The following is a 23,934-nucleotide window of genomic DNA, read 5'->3' as shown; positions in this document are numbered from 1 at the left end:
GAAAAGGCTTCTAAGGTCATCTAGTCCAACTAACCACCTATCACTGATATTGCCCACTAATCTATGTCCATGTTTCTTCTACAGGGATAGTAACTTCACCACCTTCCTGAGCAGCCTGTCTTAGTACTTGAACACATTTTCAGATAAGATTTTTTTGCTAATATCCAACCAGTAATGAAATATCTTAGTTTTTATCAGCTTGGTTCAAATTAACTTCAAATAAAACTAATGAAACTTCTCATAGAACTTAACTACATTACCTCCTTTAAGGGTCCAAATTTATGGGTAGATAGTGATAGGGCAAGGGGAATGGTTTTAAACTAAAGGAGGGGAGATTTAGACTAAATGCCAGGGGGAAATATTTTCAGAAAGGGTAGTGAAATGCTGGAACAGGCTGCCCAGATAAGTTGCAGATACTCTATCCCTACACGTGTTCAAGTACAAGTTGGTTAGGAACCTGGGCAATCTGACCTAGTACCTGATTTTGTGCGTGGCAATTCTGCCAATGACATGGGGCTTGGAACTGGATGATCTTTTATGTCCATTCCAACTTAAGTCATGATCTTGTGATTCTGTGATTCTATGACTACAACTGATAAGACTTAAAAATAATTCAGATTACAGTAGTTGGTAAATGGGGCCTTTGTGAATACAGCATGACTAAATATCTAATTCTGCGAAGGTGTGCTATGTATACCAAATTTTCTATAAAAATATGTTCCTAGCAAGATTGTTGTTGATTTTGCTGTGCTTACTATCATAGTTAAAACATTTCCTGTTAACTGAATGTCAAATTCCAAACAAGAATTTCAGAAACATATGAGTTGTTATACACTGGGCATTTGGAAAATCTGACAAGATTTATTATGTTCTATTGTGGTTTAACTCCAGCAAACACTACCACACAATCTCCCTCTCACTCCCACCAGTCAGAATGGGTGAGAGAATCAGAAATGTAAAACAACTAATGAGTTGACATAAACATCCAAAGGGAGAACAAAGCTACATGCACAAGCAAAGAAAAACAAGGAATTAATTCACCACTTCCTACTGGCAGGCAGACCAGTTCAGCCCATCCTGCACAATAAGGGCTGCGGTTCTTCCCCAGCTAGCAGCCTAGCCCAGTCCATAGTGTGTACACATTACTTGGCAACAACCACACATCAGTGAGCAATTGGCACTGTCTGCCCTGTCCCAGGGCACAGGGAGGGTGCGGTGGGTGCTAACTTGAGTTATCATAAATAATGATACGCATTTTGATACATCTGCTGAACACCGTCCTGTGAGCAGAAAAAAATATGCTGCTTTGGTTTACATTTTTATAAAGAAATTTGATAATAAAGATTCTGAAAAAAAAATCATCTTTTTTTTAATATACTTGTAAATCCAGTTTCTGTTGACATAATTACACAGCAAATTATCAAATGGAACAAGATACACGTAATTAGATATTCAACTCAAAAATTACATCATGTCTCTTTATTAGACTTTCATAATGCCTGTCTTACCATAGAAAGATATTCCGTGCTTAACAATTACACATTATTCATGTCATCACTTTTTGGCATTATGTACATTTATGAAAACTGTTTTCAAAATTAAAGTACAGGAAGAGTAAAATTTCATCCAAAATCTCTGATGACCATCCTGAAAAATTAAGAATCGCAATCATTTCCATCAAACAGATCAACATATTAGTTTCACAGAAACAAGGTCAAATATCCCACTGGTTTTATATTCTGCTCCTCTTTTTTTTTTTTTTTTTTTTTTTTTTTTTTTTTTTTTTTTAATTACATTTTAGTAAAAATATATATTTTTAAAATTGTTTTGGTTCCTATGTACATTAAATATGTTATACAATTTATATACAGCCGAAGAAAAATTCTATCCCCTTAGTGTGACCCAAGAAAGCCAAAAGGTTGGACACCCACGCATCAGTGGTTTAATGTGGAGACAAATACCATCACTGCAAACAACCACTGCTTCTGCCTTCTTTAAATTAAATTTTACTGCTCAGAATGACACCATATGATACAGAATATCCCTTTGGTCAGTTTGAGCCAGCTCTTCTAGGTATTCTCCTGGTTTGTAGTGCATTCCCAACACCTCACTGTCAAGGCAGCATAAGTTGCAAAAAGACCTTGACCCTGTAAATGCTGCTTAGTAACAACTAAAATGTCAATGTGTTAACACCACTATTTTAATCAAAAATCTCAAACACATCATTATACAAGCCTCTATAAGGAAAGAGATCCCTGCCCCAGAAAGAACACTGACACCTTTCAACATAAAAACCATGTAAGAGGGAATGATATTTCAGCTACTGTAGATCCGTTTGTAGCACCTGTAATGTTCCTGGTTCTCCCATGCAAAACGTTTTCAGAATCAGATTAGAATGTGAGTTGGAAGAGACATCCAAGGATCACCAAGTTTAGCTCCTGACTGAACAGAGAACCTTCCAAAATTCAAACCCTACATCTGAGTGACTTGTACAAAAGCTCCTTGAACACTATCAGGCTGGGGCCATGGACACTGCCTGAGGAGCTTGTGCAGGTTCCCAACAACCCTCTGTTGAAGAATCTTTTCCTAGTCCTCAAACTGACCCTCTCTTGTTACAGCTCCCTCAGATCCATACCTGTCACCAGTGAGCAGAACTTAGTGTTCCTCCACTTCCTGTGAGAAGCTATTGGCTGTCATGAGGCCTCCCTTCAGTCTCCTCTGCCTGAACAAACCAAGGTACCTCAGCTGCTCCTCATACATCTTGCTCTCTAGATTCTTCACCATCTTAGCAGCCCTCCTTTGGACATTCTCAAATACTTTTATGTTTTTTTATATTGTGGGGCCGAAACCTGAACAATATTTGCGGTGACACTGCACCAGTGTAGAACAGAGGAGGATAATCCTTTTCATGTCTGTTTTATGCACACAATGCTGTGTTCACTATCCCCAGTGCTTTTAGTCCTTTGCAGACAATGACTGTTGTGGCAAAGCATCACTGCAGCTACAGAATCCTCGAAAGCAGCCCTAGAGCCACACACACACATGGCATGAAAAATTCTCATTCGCCAAGCACCCACCACATATGCATATGCTATCCGCCACCACAATCCACAGCAAATCTTGTTTGAGTTAGGTACCATAATATATCCAGTCTTCCCACCGGTCTGGCTGCAAAATTCTTGGGTATAGACTTGATACAGAGGCAATGTTTGGATCCTAAGGCTTGATTTTAAAAACAATGAGAACAATTGACTAGATTAGATTGCTCCAATTATCCACCCAAGGTCATAGCTGAATGCATGACAGAGAAAGACAACTCTCCTCTGCTTACTTCTGTTTCCGTGACACCACTGCAAAACTTCCCTTCTCTTTTCAGCTTTCTCATTCTTCAAAGATTAAAATTATTAGGTAGTTTGGACAAACAAATTTTCTTTGGCTTTCCACTACTTACACAGACTAAAACAAAACCATGTTTTAATTAAGACACTTTATTTAATTGGTACTTGAATCTCCAGTTGCATTTGGCAATGAATCACAAACTGATGTAATCTTTTTTTAGATCCTCACCACAGGTTTTCTGTTGTTATTTTTTAAACCCACAAATTTTGCATTCCTCCTACTGCCTGCCCCCACATATGGTCTCTTAAGATTCTAAAATTGTACAAATCTCCCTGGCATGCATTACAACCCAGCTGTATTTAAACAGTTATGCTTTCTACTCACTGTTAATTTATATTATTTTCTGATTCTTTTTCTCTTTTGCTTTTTTTTTTTTTTTTTTCAAGTTTTTCATTATGCATTGTCTATTTCAATCTGAGGAGAATGCTGTCTTGTCACAAAGATAACTTGATAAGTTTGACATCCTTCCAGATATCTAACCTTAGAGTGTTAAATATGTGTATATCACTGAATCAGTCCTCTCTTTTTATCATAGACCTGCGCATTTAAAACACAATATTTCCTTTACTTTCCTTTTTTTTTTTTTTCCCCTCTACTATATATGCAATATTAAGTACACTACCCAATTTAATTCCTTTTAGTTTCAGAATACTACTTATTGGTTGTGCCATTAAAATACACTCAGATTAACAAAAAAGATATAAAACATACTGTACACTTAAATAAAAAACCCTGACAGAAGACAGAAATCGTTTTCTAATTATATATTCAGTGTCAAAAAAGCACTGCTAGCACTTTACCACCACAGTGTTCATGCATCCACGTGTCAGAGTAAGTGTCGAGTTTAATGAAATTACAATTAACATGCAATTTGATTCTAGCTCATGCCGATACTAGTTATTTATATTGCATAAGTCTAAAATATATTAGGTTACTGTCAAGGAGATGAAGCCTAACCTCAACCTCACTGTAGAAAAATTTATAATCCCAATTAACTTTTGAAATACATAGGGATAGACTTAGAAAATGTGAAATGTCAGTTACTAAAATCTGTGATCTGTTTCCCTAGATCTTATGATGCCATTTCTATAGCTTATTGCCAGAGGCAATATGTCTATGAGTCAATTATATATCAACATTTATTTTTCAGCAACTCTCCTAGAGGACTAAGAAATTAACTCTCTAGATGCATATGCAAACTCATCATCATAGAATCAAAGTACCTCTGCAGTACTCAAAAACAGAACAAACAGCAGACATCCTTGTTCCTCTTCTTTCCCATGCTCACCTGTAAAATATTATTTAATTCAATTATTTATTTTATTTTGAAGGGGGAGAGGAGGGAGGAAGATACTGACATATTTTTATCTATGGTAAATAGAAAGGCTCCATGAATATCTTCCAATGAAAAAACTTCATAAAGGAAAAAAAAAAAAAGCCCACCTCCACAAAGAAACAAACAAACATAATAACAACAGCAGCAAACACCATGCTTAGCATTTAGTTCAGAAAAATACCAAGCTTGTGGGGATTCAAAGTATCTGTGGGAGTGAGTGCTACAGGCTATGTCCTGATCCTGTGAAGTTTCTGTTTTCTTCACTCACGAGTCTCCCTAAATTGATCAGCGGTGGCGTGATTCTGTTAGAAGACGTGCATCAAAAGCCAAAGTGGGAATGAAATACATGACTATTCTAAGACCTAATAAGCAGTGTCATGATCCAGTCTAAACTTCAAGGTAAAAAGTTAGAGTATTCAGTGGATGAAAATATACCAAGAAATAAAAGTATGTCATAATGATATTTACTGTTGAAAAGCTATCTGTCTCTGTGTTTGTGAACAAGATGGAAATTTCAAAAAATATGCTATTTCATTTTCCACTTTATTTTGAGTCAGTGCAGAATGAACTGAGAAAGTGCAGTTTGGTGAAAGTTATGAAAAATTTATTAATATGCAGAATGTCTACTGATTGAGGAGAAAGGAGTAATATTTGTCCCTTAAACTATACCGATTTATAGCAATAGCTCCACCAGGATCTGTGAGATATAAAGTATTAACCAAGAAAGATGCTGAAAAGAAGCAAATTCTTCTAGGAAGTATTAGGTTATCTTTTTGTTGTTGTTGTTGTTGATCCCTAATTTTCTGTTAATTTTATTTAACAGTTCTTCTTTGAGACGCCAAGTGCTGGATGCACATTAAGAAAGCAGGAGGTGGCTACAAAGGAGATCCAAAGAAAGGTGTTTATTGCTGCCATTTTACTTGGGGAATAAGCATTTTACTATTCTTTCCAAAATAATTCCTATGCAATAGATACTAATTGCACTAATGTCAGGAATTATGCTATAACAGAATTACAGAAAAATATGTAAACTTAGAATCATAATCAGAATCATAGTATTGTAGAACTATTTGAGTTGGAAAGGATCATTAAGATCATCTAGTCCAACACCTCTGTGATGAACATGGATAACTTCAGTTGGATTGGGTTGTTTAGAACCTTGTTCAGCAATTTGCTGATGACAAATAGATCCCGTACTTCTCGTATGTGACATACTCGTATGTGCTCGTATGTGATATACTTTTATTTGGAAATAAATAATATTTTATAATTTTATTTAGAAATTATTTTTTTTAATTATTAAAATATGAGGGAAATATTAATCATTGTACTGTAAATTATCATCTTCCAAATATTACTTTTATATAAAATATCTACCTTCAGAACATGGTGTGATAATAGCATACAGCAGGAAGCAAAACCTTGCTAAAACTTGCAAATAATGCATCAGGGAATAAAACAAGATCTATTTATCATAGCCACCTTACATACTCAAGGTCTCCTCCTTGGTCTGCTAATAAACCAGCTTAAAGCCTGAAAACTCTCTCACAATTTATTACTAAATATCTGCAAACTTCCTAAAAAAAGCCTGTTTGTCCTAGAGATAAATGGCAAGGCAGGGTCAAAACCAAAGCATTATATATCAGCTCTGTGTTGCCAAAGTAGTGGAAACCTGATACAGATACTGCTGAAAACTACTGTGTTTTTGTGTGAAAACCAGCTTGTTGCCAAAAATGCTTTGTGGATGTTGCATGTTCCACTCATGAGGGGGACAATTAGGATATGCAAAATCTATGTGACCGTTCAGTAGTTGTTAACTTTCAACTACTTGTTATGCAATAAATTGATAACCATTATCTAACAACCTCTAAGTATTATCTCCTAGGTGAAATATCTTCTGAATCAACAAGAACACCTACTTGATGAGGATATTAATTATTTCAATCCACCTTATTCTTCTTTGTAGATCATGGGGTACGTATGTAACTACAAAATGTGACCTATGAGTGGTAAGAACTGGTAGCAGCTGATGTACACATGGTGATAATCTGTTCACAGGTAAAATTGTGACAACAGTAAAAATCCTTGATAATAATAGTAACATTCTTGCACATGTATTCAGTCACATCTCATTCAGTGAAGACAAAAGAGAAATATAAAGTAATTTTATACTGTTGAAGAGACTGTTCATAATGCTTGATAATGTCGGGTGGAATTGTGCTAGGATGTATAGTACTGTAAAACCTTCAATCTGTTCCCTATCTTCAATGTATTCTGGCAACACACCTTGTAACACTGCAGCAAGATACAACATTTTTCAACAGCTGGTTTTATATTTATATGGATTTAATGCATATTGAGGAACCTAATTCACCCATTAAATTAATCTCTGGAAATACTCTTGTGAAACTTTATTGTCTTATTCAACACAATAATCAATGGCAACTGATATTTTTCAAATAAAAACATAAAAGATTACAATAGGTTTTAAAAAGTGAGTATTTTTGTTTTATGCAAGTTTAGAGGACAAGGAGCAACATGATAATCACAATTTCAGATATTTATTTATTTACTTATGGGCAAAATGTTCTTTATTGATTCACTTCAGTATATGTGATGTGGGCAAAGATAATGAGAAATACTTTGGAAAAGCTGTATAACTTCTGCTATATATTAAAAGCCAACATAGTAAGCTAAAATCAAGCATCGAGACTTAAAAGGTAATTTAGCTGAAAAAAAAAATATCTTTATAAGATATGTTGCTGTATCTGAGATAGCTAGGAAAAGAAGAGTCAAACACAAGATTTTTTTAAAGTTTGCAAATGATGCTGTACTCATGTCTGATATAAATTTGGTCTATTCCATTAGATATATGCATACATTCATAACTGCAGACCGCTTGGTTTTCAAAATTACCAGCCTCTATCTTGTGTTCTCTGTACTGTAGATTTCCAATGGATACATAGTGTAAGTATGTATATATTAAGATCTTATAAATCTTATTTATTATGAAGTAAAATGTCTTCATACTTCCATGATCCTACAGTATCCTCTCTGCTGTCCACTGACAGCTCTTCATTGTTGGTACAAAGTATGGACATTTGTTAAAAAGCATTTATTACGACTAATCTCACAGTGTTTATTATGTAATCAGCATTCACTGTAAAAGTATACACTGTAGCTACTGTTCATAGAGAATGTCTTCTAGAGCATATTAAAGATGAACTGCCTAATCAAACGACAGCCTGCCAAAGAGACATCCTAGATAGTCAGATACAGAAAATATAACAAGAGTAACAGTTTCAGGTAAGATTTGTATTCAAAACAGTTGTCCTTCTGTCTCTCCCTAGTAAGCTTGAGTGTGACCCAGTTATGACATGTGAAAGAATAAAACCATAGTCTTCGCATACATTTCTGCTGGATTTGCATTTTGCTAATGAAAGATATTGATTATCTTGATGACATCATAGTTTGATTGTAACAAAAGTGTCCTCTTGGTCCCAGAGTGTTCTTAATCATCAAGGCCTCTTTTAATGCCCCTGTCATCTCAGCAGAACATACAGGTGTATTTTGTTTTGTGCTCTGTTTGACTGCTGTAAATCACTGATGATCAATTGGTGGAAGCAACTGCGGAAAAATTAAACCACTAAAACTACTAATTGACAAAGAGAAGTTCCTCCTTGACCATCATTTTCACGTTATCGCCTCACATTTTCAAACAGATTTTGACTATTAACTTCATCAATCCAATATCATCTTATTTGTGAAAAAAGACACCTTGATAGATACTTTGACAGCGATTTTTGAAATTCTTATATAATACTGAGATAATTGATGAGATTACGTTTTCTGATGACGATAGTCTGTACTATGTGTTCGGAGTGCTGAAAAAAAAAAAAAAAAAAAAAAAAAAGATACCTCTCATTTTCCAGATTTAGAAAACTTACCTCTTACATGTATAGATACTGATTTTCTTCTAGTTTAGGCTAAAAAAATATGCTGTATAAAATAACGTAAAAGTCTAGCTATTACTTTAAAACAAAACTAACTACATAGAACTTTTAAGTAATCTTGGGCCTGTTATCATCGATATGAAGTTACAATATAAATTTGTTTTTCTGGAATCTATCCAAGATCTTTAGCATCTTATTTTCAAGAGTACTTACTGTCACCTGCCGAAGAAGATGAAACATATCTTTCTAGAAGGCAGTTTTATCTCCTACCCTTTCTAACCCAGAAGAATTTGTTTAATGACTAGCAGTGTTAAAAACTGTTCAACCCAACTATTTTTGGAGTTTTAAATGCTAATGGTGTGAACAAAAGTGATGAGATTTTGGTATACAGTACTTAATCTACTTGGTTTATAGTCCCCTCTTTCTAAAAAAAATAAAAATAAAAATAAATGATTGTTTTGGAGCAAAAAAATACTGCATATAACATTCATGAGCTATTAGAATTTAGAGAAGTATATGCATATTATGATCCAGAATTCATTCCTCAGCCCTGTTTCAAAATCTTCAGATGCTGTTGCAGTTAATTATGTGAATTATATTAAAAAAAAAAGGAGAGGAGAGGAGAGGAGAGGAGAGGAGAGGAGAGGAGAGGAGAGGAGAGGAGAGGAGAGGAGAGGAGAGGAGAGGAGAGGAGAGGAGAGGAGAGGAGAGGAGAGGAGAGGAGAGGAGAGGAGAGGAGAGGAGAGGAGAGGAGAGGAGAGGAAATTATCCCCAGAATCAACTCCTTTGCTCTCAACTCTTCTGCATCATCCTTCAAACTGTCACAGAACACTGAGGAATGGCAAGTGCTATCACAGAACCCTAGAATCGTAGAACATGGAATCTAAATGATAGACCACATGCTTTCCTAGAGCTACGAGACTTTTATTGGACACATTTGATTAAGTTGTTTCTGTTTATAATACTAGCGTGGACTAGAGAATGCTTAATCAGTCATGAACATTATGGTTTTTTTGCTATGATTTTCTGCATATTTATTATTATATACTACTTCCTGAATACTTAAATGACTACTATCTTTCTATTCATTAAGTTTTTGAATTCCTCTGATACAAACAAAACTACATAAAATAAGAGGTAGGAAAAAGTAAGGAAGAAAGAATAGATTCCCATATTCCTGACACTTACTTTTCATAAGAACCCCCTTAATAATGGATCCAAGTTGAAGGAGGGAAGATTTAGGTTGGATGTTAGGGGGAAGTTCTTTACAAGGAGAGTGGTTAGGCCCTGGAACGGGCTGCCCAGGGAGGTTGTGGATGCCCCATCCTTGGACGTGTTCAAGGCCAGGTTGGACGGGGTCCTGGGCAACCTGATCTGAATGTGTATGTTTGGTGGCCCTGCTAGGCAGGGGGGTTGGAACTACATGATCCTTGAGGTCCCTTCCAACCCGGGTGATTCTGTGATTCTGTGAATAAGAGAAGGCATTAAAAGAATTCACAAGAACTGCACAGGACAATAATTGTGGAAGGATTTTGCAGAACAGTCACAGCAGCTCGAGTGAGAATTTTCAGACCTGTTAGGAAAAGGCAAGCCGAAAATTAGCAAATGTAAAGACTTACTGCTACATAGGTTTAAGTATTTATTATTCTTTAAAGCATTGGGAAAGTACACACAGGCTCAGACATGGACATTGAAAGGGAAATCTAAGTCTGAAAGAGAAGGTAGAAAATTCAAGGAAAAAGTATGTAGGTGGGAAACACTAGCTGTCTGGAACTGAAAGGAATAGCAACAGTAGTATAGAGTCCCTGTACTTTAACGTGAGTAATGACAAATAGTCTGGTGACCTAAGAGAATAATGAGTAGACAAGGATCAAAATGTTATGAGAAAATATCCTGTTTCCTTCACAATAAAAGACCTAAAAGAAATCCAGATTTTATGTGGGAGCAGTTTATAGCTCACTCAGACTACTTTCTTAAGAATGAAAGTGTCCACTATTTTTAGAAAATACTTTGTATCTGTGTAGGTAGTAGAAGGCTACCCCTATTTCCCTCAAAAAGTCTTAGAGTATGTATCCCTTTAAGTTCTCATTTACTGGATTGATACCTCTCATATTTCTTGTAATCTTAAATTACTCTAATATCCCTTCCAGAGTGCTTTCTGAATACTTACATGACGTGTTTAGCCTTTCTAAACTAAACAAACAAAAGTAAAGTTGTTACTATTGTTACATGTATGTAGTAACAATATTTTACATCATGAATGAGTATTACAGTGGCAGTGCATTTCCTCTGGAATGGTAATTTAAGACACAATTTTTCTTCAGCACACAGTCATCAATAAAGTACATCGCTGTTATAGTACATGTATTACACAGACAGGTTTTGCTGAGATAAAATACTTTTTTTTTTTATTTCCCCAGGAAATATACCTTTATAAAATTCCTTTCCCGAGGGGATTTCCAAATTGCAGATACGGTAATGTAGTGCATGAAAATGTGCTCCTCTGCCTACTGAAACCCCTTAAGCAAAACTTTGTTTGAGAGTACAGATCTTTCTGCATGCATCTTCAATGTGTAAAAGGGAAGCAAGGAACAGACATTACAGATGAACAGTGATGAGATTTTTCAAACATAGCACAGCAGGAAGGAGACAGCAGCTAGAGTAAAATAGCATGCTACATTGCCATTTCTCTCAAGAATGTAAATATCATTCTTCTTGTATATTATTTCCTTCATTTTCAGTTTAGCTGCACTATTGGTAAGCATATGTAGGCTACAGAAGATGAAAAACTTCTTATCCCAATATCCACTGAAGCTGGAAAACCACAATTTATATCTCACTGTTCACAGTACAAATGCAATTTTATATAAGGAAGGAAAGACTGAACATCTATGATGGTCATTGGCCATCTAAGGCCAACCTAAGTATACAAGTCAATGTGATCTGATGAGATATATCTAAGGAGAATTTCTTGAGAGAAATAGCAACTGTAGTTGCTAAGTCACAATCCATCATGCTTGAAAGTTGGGGCAGTCCAATGTCAGGTTCGCACTAAGCAGAAGTAGGGAAATATAATCCCCATTTCTAAGCAACAGAAGAAGGAAAGATGTGGGTAACTACAGACTGATCAATTTCATTTCTAGCAAAATTCACCTAGCAAGATCATTAATCAGCCTAGCAAGATCATTGAGCAGATCCTCCTGGAAGAAATGCAAATGAACATAGGAAACAGGGAGGTGATGATGACAGCCAACAGCCTTCACTAAAGGTAAACCATAACTGATAAATTTGGTGTTCTTTTATGATGGGGTTACAGCATTAGTGAATAATAGAAGAGCAAATGATGTTTTTGACTTGGACTTGTGCAACTCATTGTGCACAACATCCTTGTTTCTAAAATGAAGAGACATGTCTTTGACAGATGGACTACTTGCTAGATGAGCAATTTGTTATGTGAGCAGTGTCGATGGCTTGATGTTCAAGTGAAGATCAGTGATGAGTGGTATCCATCCAGATCTGTTTTGGAACTGATGTTATTTAACATCCTTGTTGGTGACATGGACAGTGTGATTGAGTGCACCCTTAGGAAGACTGCAGAAGATGAAAAGCTGAGTAGTATTGTAGACAGTGGAGGGAAGGGATGACATCTAGAGGGAACCTGGAAAGACTTGAAAGATGTGCAAATCTTAAGAAGTTTAACAAGGCCAAGTACAAAGGATATGAGTTGGGAAAATTCCAAGCATTAATAAAGATTGGGTAGTAAGTAAATTGAGAGCGATGCTGCAGAGAAGGACACAGCATAAGAAGAACAAAAACCTGATCCCCTGTGGGGGAGAGAATTGATGTTGTTCAGTTTGGAGAAGGTCCCAGGGAGACACTGTAGTGATGTATGATAACTATTGAACACGGCCTGAACCTCTGACTGACCACTTGAGGCAAGCAATGAGTCATCTGCAGGAGCACAAGTGAAGGCAATTCATCTGTGCTACCAGAAGGGGTGGAGCCTAGAAGATCCCATTTAAGTGATGACTGCCACTGAGGAAGGATTGCTTTTGGGAGGTTGCTCCTCATGGAGTTTACTGTGAGCTTACAACATTGGTGAGTATTTTTCATTTATTTTCTTTCCATCATGATAATCCTACTTAGTCTTATCTCTGTACACTTATTGATTATACACCTATTGATTGTACAAATGGCTTTCCAGTACCTAATAAGGGCCTACAGAAAAGCTAGAGAATCTTCAACTGTGAGTGTAGCGACTGGGCAAGAGATAATGATTTTAATCTAAAATAAGAGACATTTAGGTTAGGTAGAGATAAATTCTTTACCTTACGGATGGTGTGTCACCTAAACAGGTTGCCCAGAGAGGCTGTGGATGCCTGTCATGGTTTTATGATTTTTTTTGTTATCAGTATTCCACATTATAAGATCATGTAGTGCACTGTGACTGAAAGAATCAATGTTCCAGTTCTGTGGATCATGGATAGTTTCAGACACCCTTCCCAGAAGAGAACTACATCTCCCAGAGAACTGTCCACTATCCCGTTACTGTTTTCTGCTCAGGGAAAAAGATAAAAAAAAAAAAAAAAAAATGCTTGCAGATAGTGAGACATCCCTTTTTCAACCTTCCAACTTGTCTGTTGCAGGTGCTGTATTGCCACAGCTTAGTTAGAGAAAGGCCTTTGGTTTTTGGACACTCTCATTTTATTTATTGTCTTCAATTCCAATTATACTGTGTTATATTTCATTCTATTGTGTTACCTTGCATGCTGATATCTTTTGTTTTTATCTTTTTGTTTTGTTTTTAGGCTCATTTCCCCTTTTCCTCTTTCCCTTTTTCCAGGGTGCGAGTCCATGGCTCACCCTGCCCCATTTGTCATGTAACCAGGCCTGACCAGCCCATAAGCTGTTGACAGTGCCCCATCCCTGAAAATGCTCAAGGTTATGCTGCATGGAGCTCTAACAGGAGGGTTGAAATCAGATGATCTTTAAGATCCTTTCTAACCCAATCATTCCATGATTCTATTCCATGATTCCTGAAAGTACACCAGATCCCTGCAGAGTGAAAACACGAATCAGAGAAGATTGCTTTCTTAGAAATGACATTGCAGCTTCTTCAGAGCACCCATGGGAAGATGTCAGCTAACAGCAGAATGGTCCCTTTCAGGAAAGAGAAGCAAAAATAGGAAATTAAGTCACATTTCTGAAGTGTTTCTGCTATCATTAAGCTGAAAGTACCTTACTGTATTTTGACATTTATTTATTCCTCATCTTCTTTGAATGCTGCAAAATTTTTTGCTTTCTCTCCTTTGTCTCTTGATTATTTTTTTTTTTTTTGTCTAGTACGCTTTTATTAACATTAAATATTGAATGTTTAATTTAGCATCTAAATCAAACTCTGCTTAGCATTTCTTTTTAGCATAATTAATAGAATGTTAGAATGGCCTGGGTTGGAAAGGACCTCAAAGATTGTTTAATTCTAAGCCCCCTGCTGCATGCAGGCTTGCCACCCACTAAATCACACACTAGATCAGATTGCCCAGGGTCTCATCCAGCCTGTGCTTGAACATCTCCAACTATGGGTCACCTACAAGTTCTCTGGGCAACCTGTTCCAGACCCTTACCACACTCTCGGTGAAAAATTTCCCCCTGACAACTAAATTGAATCTCCCCTCTGTTAGTAGAAAAACATTTTCCCTAGTTCTATCACTATCTATCCAGATAAAATGTTTTCCTTTCTGTTTGTAAGCTTTCCTACAGGTACTTGGAAGGCCACAATGAGGACTCCCTTCAACCTTCTCTTCTTCAAGAGTCCTTGGCCTGTCTTCCTAGGACAGATGTGCTCCAGTCATATAATCATCTCCATTTCTCTCCTCTGGACATGCTCCAAAAGCTCCACATCTTTCTTCTGTTGGAAGCCCAAGACCTGGCCACAGTACTGCAGATGGGAAGTAGTGCAGAGAGAAAATCACTTCCCTTGCCCTTCTGAACACTTCTCTTTTGATGCAGCCCAGAATACAGTTGGCTTTCTGGGCTGCAAATGGACACTGCTGGCTTGTTTTCCACCTACCAGAACCTGTACATACTTCTTGTCAGGGCTACTCCCAATGAGTTCTTTTCTCAGTCTGTACAAACATCTGGGATTTTCCCAACTGATGTGAAACACCTTACGTTTGGCCTCATTAAACCTCACTAGATTCCAAACCGTGAGCCTGTTCAGCTCCCTCTGAATGTCTTCCTTTCCTTCTGTTGAATCAACTGCACTACTCAGCAAGTTTACGCATTATTTTTTTGTTTTATTTTTACATACGAAATTTTTTCTTCTACTTTGTAACTTCAGATATTAATCCAGAAAATATTTCAAATAGAAACTTGATAGCATCTGCAAGTGATCAAAGAATATATGAAAAAATTTATTGCAGAAAAAATTATCACCCTTTCATGACAAGTTTGGATCTCGAACCATATGCTGCTGCAACAATCCACATTCATTTTTCACATCAAGAACTACAGAGAATAAACAAAACAAAAGGAAGTTTATTACATGATGAGTATGGAAATGCAAAAGACAGAGTTATTTCAAATCTGGGGAAAATAAAATATTCCCATCACAAAATTCAGTCAATAGAAAGATGACATTGCAAATGTAAAGAATAAAGAAGACACAAACCACAAAATGGCATGGCCTGCAAGTATGAGAAAACTAGTATTGTTCACTTATAGTGTTACTTTATTTGGTACAACCTTGTTTTATTCAGTACAAAGCAGTGACGAATATATTTCCAAATATCTATAGTGCTATGGAATCTTTCCAGATAATTTCAGCAATTTAGCTGATAACTGTACTTGTCAGTGCACTGATGTGGGGAAGAATAAGCTATGGAGAAAGGAGTGTTTTATATCCTCTGGCTAGATTCTTCTCTAAAATATAAATGCAGATTTTTTTCTCATCAAGAAAAGAAAATATCAAAGACAACATACATTTAAACCATGAGAACTGACATCTAACTTGTGCTAGCATAGGATTACTCACGGGATGACAAAATTGAAGAATTATTTTTATTATAGCAGTAACTTGTAGGAGTTGATTACATTCAATTACTGAGATCTACTTATGGGTGAGAAGTGTTTGTTAAGTCGACTAACACAATACAGAGATTTCCATCAAAGCTCTTCTCTTGCTTTGACAGATCATGTCTAAAAATGTTTTAATAAATGTGTTGTTCAATGACTTCTGAGGGGAAAAAATGCTGATACTGTCACTTCTGCTGACAGGAAGTTAACTTAGGTTTCTGAAGACAAAAGCTGCCTTCAAAGTTACTCTTAACTGGCATCCTTACAAGTGTGTCAGCAGTGAAACAGGGGCCTGCCAGGACATGCAATTGGATCTATCTCATAGTTCCAGAGCAGACATCTTTGGATGCTTGCTGAAGCATATTAGTGAGGGAAACATGTGACTGTAATTTAGAGATCAACCCATCAAATTGTCAAAATTACTGAAATGCAGGGATGCTCTTTTAAGAAAGAAGGAAAAAAATCACTGTTTAACAAGAATATTTTCAGATATACATTTTTTTATTCATTTAAAGATACATAGACTATTATAGTTATTTAGTTGGAAAAGACTGTCAAGATCACCAACTCCAGCTGTCAACCTGAACGACCAAATTCCACAACTTGGGACCATGACACTTGGAAGCAAATTTCAGAAAAATTTAGCTTTTTTCATCATAGAAGTCATCAATAAGCATTTGAACTGATAAAGAGATCATATTTCCATGTCCACCAGCTGATGAGTTTCTAGACATTTATTGGACATGTACTCAGTAGCATTAAACATGCAGAGCAATCTCTGTTTCTTGTTCCTGAGGACTACAAACAAACAGATATACAGTATATTGAATATATATATGTATGTATATACATACACTAATAGTTTTGAAAAGCAGCAGCATTTAGTAAAGTGTCAGGAGGGCTTCAGCAGTCACACTGTTACTTCAAGATACTCATGGTGCTTGTGTCTGGGCCTTCTGCCTAAGGGAACCATCTGTCTTAGAATTACTGTTCCGTGTCATCAAGACATTCAGGGAGGATGTGAGTCTGTAGCCTTCTTGTTAACACAGTCAATCTTATTTCATACCATCGTAGTTTAATTTGTCAGTTGAAAACAAGAGTATCAAAAACAGTGCCTCCCTTTGGTGTTTTCACACTCTAGATTTGCAAAAATGATTCCCTTCATATATCTGCAAAGCAATATTGTCTGAAGTGTCAAAACCTGCATGACCCATAATAAGTATTTTCTTGTAGTTGTGTCACCTCACTTCAGAAACCCATTGAATTTCATCCACTAAGCAGACTCGCTGTACGCTAGGACTTTAAATATAAAGCTTCTGGCAAAATGTCTGAGAGCATTGTTGTTGACATTCCTCTAAGCCTCAGAATTGAGCTGAAACTATACAGAGCATTCTGATAGCAAAGAGGCTGTATTTTGAACAGTGTATAAAACTGACTTTTTGCTTGCCCATAACGAGGAAAAATTCCTTGGAGTTCATTACCAAAAATATATTATCTATCATATTATCTCATATATGGGTAAAAATTTTCTCTCCACTTTCTACAGCCATTACTGAACTATCCAGCAGAACAGTCTAGTTCTTTGTATTGTACTACAAATATTATTACTGTGTAATTTAATAAGTACTGTGTTCTGTTAGACACTATTAAAAACTTGTGTGTTTGACAATAGAAAGATTTGATAATCGTTTCCTGCTTTGGTAAATAATTAAAAATAAGCAATTCCCTTTGCTACTCTTTCATGACAGTAAACAGATATAACTGTTAGTTGTGGGATATGTGTATATATGTACAAAGGTGTCACATACATGATGTAAACTCATCATTCTTTTGGGATATAGTGCAACAATCTCACTTGATGGACTTGGCAGTCACACAAGGAGAGTTTTTTCAGTTAGAAAAGAGCTGAGAAGCAAAGTAGGAGTATGAGAAAAATAGGTAATAATAATCCTGTGAAACTCAATTTTAGCACACACAGCTTGCTTGGTGTCAATTCATTAATGAGAAATTCCAACCCATTTTTGTACTGTTATTCCATAAATTTAATCTCCATTTCAGAAAAATGAGGACAGGGAGGAAACCTCTAGTAGTATATTAAATGTAAGCATGTAGGAAAGCAAGTTGCTTTGAGTAATTTACACAGAAGATTTTATAAAACATTTATAATCACCACTAATATGACTTCAGCTCTCCCAAATGACCAAGCCTGACTTAATCTTGTACCTATGTTATTTTATAATTTATTTTACAGAGAACTTGTAATCTTATTTTCAAAAGAAAAAAAAAAAAGTGTCTTAAACTAGATACCTTCCTATTACCTTTACTTCAGGGGGAACGTGTTATTTCCCATTTTGTACATGTTGAGCATTTTAAGATTCACCAAACACACTGAAGACTTTGCAAAACCATTTCATTCCAACACTTTTTCTGCACTAAGTGATTCACTTAGCGTTACAATCTAGTTTTTTTTTGAGGAAAAAAAGGCAGCTCAACTTTACACTAGGCATAAAAGCATCCATTTTCCCTTGTTTATGAAATACACGTGTAAAACCAAACAGAATTCACACAGTGAGTAACAGGTTTTTATATTTAAAAGTGAACAAAAGCAAATATGTGGCAAGATCTAAATAAATAATTTTGTACCTCATTTTGTAAAATGGACTCATCAGGGGTAGGTGATTCTTCATAAGACATTAAGCAGTTATTAACGTGTTTCATTTAACGTTTTCTTTCTGGTGATGAATACTGAACAAACAAACAAAAAACCAGGAAATATGTTAGTACTTGTATATCCTATGCGGATACGATGATGATTATTTTTTTTTGCTGTTATTTCAAAAGTAAGAATTTATATAATTTTTATTATTTCACCACAAATGATTAGTCAACAAAATTCTTATGAGATCCATATTTACATTAATATGTAGAAAGCTCAACTGAGCAGCAGAAGGGCTGTTATTTAGTTATTGATGCCTTTGCTGCATCATGAAGATGGCAATTTAGCTCTAAACTATAAATAGAAAAACACAGTGGTTAGAACTGGCTGGCCTGGTGTTTTTAATACTCCCGAAAGAGTAAAGTATGACATAACCTAATTACAGTGGTGGTGATTTCACTGCAGGGAAAACTGTTGTTATTCTATTCGACAATCAAGCAATTATCTTCTCTATTGGATATTTTACTGTACAGTACTAAATAAGGAGTTCACTAGGAATTATTTGAAATTTAGCAAATACTTCTACTCTTACAAAAAGTAAAACTTTAATAATGCCAATTATTTTTACAAATGGCAGTTTTTTAACAAGTAACTACTGGAATGCTTATTCAAACAGAAAGCAGATGTTGTTTCTTGCTACATCCCTGCTTCTTGTTTCAGGGCATGGACTCAGTCTGCAATGCCTTCTTTCTCCTTGAGGCCTTCTACTGAAGTGCTGGCAGCAAATTTCTGTCAGAGTTTCAGCTGAAAAACAAAAACAAAAACAAAAAACAACCAGCCAACCAACCAACGAACCAAACATAAAACTGGGGAGGAAGGGCTGAGGGAGGTAATTGCTGTTTGGGGGCTGGATGGTCATTCACTGGCAAGAGCTGAGCAATTATTTTATGCATCGCTTATTTAGTGTGTATATGCTTATGTATATGTATATGTGCATTTATATCTATATTTATATCTATAATTACTGTTATTTCCCTCTTCCCTTTCTATCTTAGTAAATAGTTTTTACCTCAACTTATGAGATGGACAAGATTTTTCTCATTCTCTCTCCCATCTCTCTGGGAGGTGAGGGAGTGACTAAAGGGCTGCCTGGTGTTCAGCTTCTTGCTGAGTGAAACCACAACAGATCTTGTGGTGCCCACTGTGGGGCTCAAAGGATTGAAGTCATGACAGATCTCACCAGAACATGTTAAAATAAAATTGTAATAAGTGGCATAGTAATCTAATAGCTGCTGGTTATAATGCTGACCTTTGTCTTCACAGTATGGTATTACTTGTTTTCAAGATTGTTTTTCTTAACTCTGTTCATGTTAGTTAGCTCTTCTGAGGGCTGGCCTAGGCTTCTTTATGGTTTTCCCAGATCGGTTATAGCATGTGCTCATGTTATACCTGGATTTGATACTTGTATTCAAGAGCGCCATCATTCTTGCACTTCAGGGAGCTTAACTCAGAAACTCCCTTAAAAGTACACACCACACTCCATGGTAGCTAAAATAGTTGTTGAAATTTTTCAGTGTACCTGGGATATTCAAACTGGAATGATCTCATTGCTATGTGTTCTGCTTTCCAGAACACATAGCAATGTTCTGGAACTGTGTATTTCCAGTTTTATTTACGTTTAAGAAACTATTCAAAAATAGCACCCAAAGATCTACCCTAAGGCTGTATGGTTGTGTGTTGCAAGGTATGTGGGAGGATATAGGCAGGACCACCCTCCAGAGGGGCTGGTACTCATCTCTGATCAAGTATGGAATCCTGAAGAGTTACCATCATGTTAAGAAAAAGTATGTCCTGATCCTGCCTGTGTCAAAGAGCTGCACCTTGCTGCACTTTGCAGGGATCTGGTCTGCACCTATTAAACACCACTCAACATTATTCATCAACCTTAAAAGTCTGGACCTGACTCACTGTGACAGTCCCTGTGGCTGAACCAGAGAACCAATCTGCGCCAGTATCTGTTAACAGGCAGAAACAATGGAAAGTCAGCTCATTTAGGAAGGAAGGAAGAAGAGAATGAGGAAGGCTATTCTACACCAGAGCCTTCATCCCTTTCACGTAGAAAACTGGCCAGCAGGGAGCAGAGCAATCCAGGAACACAGAGAAAAGGATCAGCAAAAGGTGTGGCATGTGAGGAGGATATAGTGTGGCAGTTTGCATGGGCAGTTCACACAGGGCATTTGAGTAGGGAGAAGCGGGGCAAGGAGTGCACACTGTTCTTCCCATCCTGGGTCACTAGGGGAAAGCTCTCCATTACTACCAAACTAACAACATGGTGACTACCCAGCTTGGCAGATAGTCAGAGGTAGAAATGCAGATGAAGGTCTCACAATCTCTCCGAGCCAATTTGTGTACCCAGACAGACCAAGAAGGCTGTCCAGACCTTTGGCTCTGGAGAACTCCAGAATCTAGAGGCCACTCATGGAACAGAGGTAGATGAGAGATGTCATGGGTGCAGATGTGTCCAACTGGATGATCTTTTTGAGCAGCTAATCAGGCTGATTGAGGAGGTCACCAGGCTGAGATGCATTCAACAGTCAGAGAGGGAAACTGAAGCCTGGTATCACACAATTGCACAGGCAGACAGACAGCTTTGTCTTCAGGGCCATCCAGAGGAGGGTAATAAGTAGGCTACTGACCAGACGGAGAATAAACATGAGCAGAATAAGAGAGGTTAGACCCTCATCTCTGCTGAGGGCAAAAGCAGAAGCCTCCTCCTTGACTCTGAAGTCCCACTAGCTAATAGAGTTCACATTCCAGTGTGGGAGAAAGAAGTTATGGATAGCATTTTGGAATTGGAAAGGATGATGACATTAAGACCAACCAAGAATCTGAATCACAATTGGTGCCACTAAGAAAAGGCAAAGTATCTTAGTAATTGGAGACTCTTTGCTGAGGGCACTGAGGCACTGATCTGCTGCCTGAATAACCTCTCTAGAGAAGTTTGCTGCCTTCTGGGACCCCATATTATGGACATCAAGAAGACAATCTCTGGTATGATAAAGCCAGACTATTATCCTCTCCTCATCTTTCAAGCTAGGTCACAGCTCACACAAGTGAGGGTACAACTAGGAAATAAAAAAAATATATATAAAAAAGAACTTTGCTTCCCTTGGGAAGGTGTTGAAGGAATCAGAAGTGCAGGTAGTATTCTTCTCATTTGTCCCAGTGGGAGGCTGGAATCCAGGCAAAAGAAGGAGAAATGACCAGCTGAATGGCTGTTTGTGTGAGTGGTGTCATGCCAAAGGCTATGGCTTCTATGATCTAGATAGCATCTTTGAAAAACTGGAAATTTTTATGTGGGATGGAACATAGCTGATCAGGAAGGGCAAGAATATGCTAGGGCTCATTAGAAGGGCTTTAAACTAAAGCTGCTTGTGGAATGTGACAGAGAAGAGCCAGGGAACGCTGTCACTCTAGAAAGCAGCAGGGTAAAACCTCAGATTTGTCCCAAAGATTTGTGGGAAGGCTCCTCTAGGAAGGCAATGCATCTGAAAGCCCAACTGAAGTGTCTATTTACAAATGCACACAACATGGGAAATAACCAATGGGAGTTGGAAACCGTAGTGCACTTGGAAAATTTTGACCTTACTGCCATCACAGAAACATGGTGGGATGCTTCACATAAGTGGAATACCATCATTAAGGGATCAAAATTTTTTAGAAATGACAGGCAAGGTAGAAGGAGCTGGGGAGTTGCTCAGTATGTTAGAGTGGGTGGGCTGTGAAGAACTCCGTCTGAGAAACAGTCAGAAATGGATGGAGAATCTGTGGGTTAAAATTAGGGATGGGATCAATAAAGGACAGCTGGTGGTCAGGGTCCATTACAGGCCACCTCATCAAGAGAAGCATATTGATGAAGCCTTCCTGCGTTAGCTACAAGTAGTTTCATGTTCACAAACTCTTATCCTGATGGAGGATTTCAGCCACCCAGATATATGCTGGCAAGACAACACGGCCAAGTGTAAGCAATCCAGAAGACCCCTGGTGTCCATTAATGTTAACTTTCTGGTTGAAGTATTGAACAGACCTAATAGAGGTGAAGCATTGCTGGACTTGATGCTCACCAATATGAAGGAGATTGTTAAAGATATTGAGACCAGAGGCAGCCTGGGCTGTAGCACAAAACATCATAGTATGAGGCAACACAGCAGAGGAAATTTCATAGAATCATAGAATCATATAATCACAAGGTTGGAAACAACCTAAAAGATCATCTAGTCCAACCATCTCCTCTACACCATTGAGACCACAAGCTATTAAACCATATCATGCAGCACATCATCCAGACACCTCTTGAAGTTTCTGAGAAAGAAAATAATCCAAATCTTTCAGAAAGCTGGTTTTGCCATAAAACAGAATATGATCAAGGGACATTCACCACAAATCCAGAAAATGGCAGAATGTATGTCATCAGATCCTTACAGATGTGACCAACAAAACAACTGTTATGTCTCCAACACCTAGCAAAAAAGAAACACAAACTTTTGTTTTGAGAGCTTTTAGAGAATGTGTATTCCACGTTTGAGTCTGACTGTAAGCCATCTATATCAAGTGATCCAAAGGAAGAATGTTGTCACATGTAGCTCTGCGCAACAAGAAGTCTTTGAACCAGTTCAGGCAGGACAAGATGTAAATAAACAGTGTTCTACACTGTAGCCAGGGAGAATGGCCTCATCTAGAGCCTCTTATAGCGTATGAAGGGGTTTGAGCTGCTTCAGAAGTGGTTTGTAAAGAAGCACATCTACTTTTGGCACTCCAACTGCCTGTGCTGGGCTGTATGTACAAAAGAAGATGTTTACGGATCCAAAGTAATTATGGATCATGTTTAATTAACAGAGTAAAAATTTCACCAAAGTTTTAATAGAAGAGGTTCTTTAATGATTTGGTTTCATGTCTAAGAGATAGACTGCCTCCTCCTTTGAATCTGTGAAATGGAGAAGTAGGTTACAGATGTGGCAAACCAGAACAATAAGCTCAGTTACATTACATAAAAAGATAATTAAGAAAGAATCACACATTTTTCTTTCTAATACACCCTGGTATCAAGAAGGGTGGAAATTGTGATTAAAAAACAGAGTACTGCTTGAAATGCTTGCGAGTACTGGACACAGAAAATAAATACCAAGTACAGCAGCCTTATGCTAGCATGTGCAACTTGAGTGAATTCAGAATTCTGAGTAAAATTAGGATTTGCACCGAAGATAACACTTCCAGTCTTACCTCAGTGTTGAAGAGATTTTGGACTTTATTAATTACTAGCAAATAATTCTAATATTATTTAGTATTATCCTCTAAAATTAATAAATGACATTAATAAATGACAGTAATAATTGACAAAATAAGGACAAAATGACGACCGCTGGGTCTGAGGGGGCAGTTTGAGGCTCAAAACAGAACTTGATGGATGGAAATGATGGAGTTCAAAGTCTTGGAAAGGGGTGGAGAGATGCTGCTTC

At 37.1% G+C, this 23,934-nt stretch overlaps 1 long non-coding RNA gene across 1 annotated transcript; it reads left to right on the top strand.

Moving 5' to 3' along the window:
• Positions 1–12,748: 12,748 nt before the first annotated feature.
• Positions 12,749–15,088, top strand: LOC128089263 (uncharacterized). Its single transcript, XR_008210472.1, has 2 exons — positions 12,749–12,786; positions 14,449–15,088. It is a non-coding gene; the product is annotated as an uncharacterized LOC128089263 (long non-coding RNA).
• Positions 15,089–23,934: the final 8,846 nt, after the last annotated feature.

Source organism: Tympanuchus pallidicinctus, unplaced genomic scaffold, assembly GCF_026119805.1.
Source record: "Tympanuchus pallidicinctus isolate F22 unplaced genomic scaffold, pur_lepc_1.0 scaffold4, whole genome shotgun sequence".
NCBI lineage: Eukaryota > Metazoa > Chordata > Aves > Galliformes > Phasianidae > Tympanuchus > Tympanuchus pallidicinctus.
Note: the sequence above shows the minus strand (reverse complement) of the source record. Positions and strands in the feature narration are given on the sequence as shown.